General features: G+C 47.1%; 1 non-coding gene across 1 annotated transcript; it reads right to left on the bottom strand.

The window, feature by feature from the left end:
* Positions 1-1154: 1154 nt before the first annotated feature.
* Trnaa-agc (transfer RNA alanine (anticodon AGC)) lies at positions 1155-1227 on the bottom strand. Its single transcript has one exon. It is a non-coding gene; the product is annotated as a tRNA-Ala (tRNA).
* Positions 1228-2370: the final 1143 nt, after the last annotated feature.

The following is a 2370-nucleotide window of genomic DNA, read 5'->3' as shown; positions in this document are numbered from 1 at the left end:
AGTTTGTCCGTGGAGGTGTAAATGGGGAAGCCACACACCCTTTATTTTGGCTCTTACTGACCTTGAAAATGGTTCGTTTTGACAACTAATCTACTCAATATGCATATCCAAGTGGCGAGACGTAGAAGCTTGAGGTATACGTCTTGTTGTGATATCCAGAATGGTGCCTATTATTAACTAATCTACTTGAAATGCATAACAAAGTGATGAGGCGGTTAAACGTCAGGTCCGAATCATGTTTTGAACGACTTGCGGCATTGGTAATGACCGCGTGTTTATAGCACACACACACACCGGGACGTCCTTCTTCCCACGCCTTGCGCTGCAAAAACATGTGCTGCTTCGGTAGTTTTTTCTCTAAGACTTGGCAAAATACACGGAATCCTAGCGAAATAAACTTCGCGTTATAAAAAAAAAAACATCAAAAACCGAAATGAGCAATAAACATCTTTTCCGTGATTTATTGCAAAGAAGAAGGTGAAATAAAAGCTGGAAATAAAACCAGATAGGCTATCGCCTAGTGTTTTTTCTGTATTTTTCAAAACAAACAACGCCCTCCGCAGGCTTCGCGAAAATTGAATGTAAGCGAGAGCGCATATTTCCGTTTCAGCAGCCTCAGGAATGTGCCTGGTTGATACTCGCACGCTCTATATCGGGCATACGACGTGTTTGCATCCGACACAAGCTTCCGCATTAGTAGTGCGGTCAAATGTTGGACTAAACCGAGTATTCGAGCTTTTTTCAATTTAAAAGCATAGGCATGTACTGCGTTTGAAATGCCCAGAGTTACTTGATTTGCATTCGAAACTGCGAATATTTGCGCCGTACGAGTATACAACAACAATTTGTGCAGAGTCATGGACAGATAAAATGCGAACGCGCAAATGTGAACGGGACACACAAAGAGCACCATTCCGTGGGCAACTGAAGTGTGTCTGTCGGGCTCTATGCAAGTCAAATTGTCGTATCTTTCCATAGTAGTAGCAAAGCCTGTAAACGTGTCTTCCCAAATATACCCAAACCGCCATTCTGTGATCTACGTGAACGAAATGCAATTTTGTGTGTTCCGGTCCATAGATTCGCGTTTGGTTTTCGTTTGTCCATGACTGCACACGCTCTTGAAATCTGCTTGGACAAAAAAAAGTGGGAAGATATGGAGGTGCTGGGTATCGATCCCAGTACCTCTCGCATGCTAAGCGAGCGCTCTACCATCTGAGCTACACCCCCACGGTGAGACGGTGCAGTCGGATCGCGTTAGGTGCGTACAATGCCGCGACAGAAATTGGATCACGCGATAGGGCCAAAGAAACCGGCTCCCAAGGTGGATTCACCGCTGTGCATTCTAATGCAGACGCACTGCTTTCAGGTCAACCGCCCTGCGCTCATCGGAACGTGATGTTTTTCGGCGTTAAATTTATGCAAGAATCTCAATAAGGGATTTATGGAAGAATTGGACTGTAGCTTATGATTAAACATTTCCAGCTGATAATTTACGATTAACAGATATCCTAATGGTCCCCAGAAGCAATGTTCTCGGTCAAATAAAAAGCAATGTTGACCACGGTGAAAAAATAAATAACAATGTCATATTTTAGAGGTTCATGATGCTTGGCGTGCTTTCTGATTTTTTAAAACGGTGAGCACTGCGGAGTGCATCGACAGATACGAGGCGGAGGAAACTTTCAACCTCTCAATCTCCCTGCCGCTTTCCGACCGTACCCCCTTAATCCAAGTAGCGGTACACGGAGGCCAGCTTTATGAGGTTGAATTTGTACCGAAAGGGCTGTGGGAAATTCTCGGGTATACGGCGATGAGCAAGCATGGCATGTGCTGCTGAGCCCAATGACGCGGGTTCTTTTACCGGCCGCGGCGGCCGCTTTCCTGATGGAGGCGGAAAGCGAAAACGCCCGTGTGTTGAAGATTTCGGCGGACGTTAAAGATGCCCAGGTGGTCAAAATTAATCCGGAGCCCTCCGCTTCGGCGCACCTCACAGCCTAGATGCAGCTTCGGCGCGTAAAACAATCAATCAAATCAACAAATCAAGCATGGGAGGGGAGAGGTGGGAAGCGTGATGTGAGCTGTGCGGAGTGTGGTGATTGGCTCCACCTGGTGGCGCTACACGGATGAATTTCGATGTACGCCGAAGAGAGGCTGTAGTGTCTGCGCTAATGAAAGTTAGCGGGCGTGACCTATGTTGTCAGTGTGTGCCTACACCCCCGACAGTGGCTGTTGTGTCTTCACTGCAATGCGCTATCTTCGCGGGACCGGTCAACACAACTGGCGATGAGGATGGGATACCACGCAGGGTGTGGTCTGACCAGTGAAATCTGCTAGACAGGCAGTGCCCGTTTTTCCGGTTGCTGAAACAAG

Source organism: Haemaphysalis longicornis, unplaced genomic scaffold, assembly GCF_048455015.1.
Source record: "Haemaphysalis longicornis isolate Haplotype H1 unplaced genomic scaffold, Haemaphysalis longicornis Haplotype H1 scaffold_5, whole genome shotgun sequence".
Lineage (NCBI taxonomy): Eukaryota > Metazoa > Arthropoda > Arachnida > Ixodida > Ixodidae > Haemaphysalis > Haemaphysalis longicornis.
Note: the sequence above shows the minus strand (reverse complement) of the source record. Positions and strands in the feature narration are given on the sequence as shown.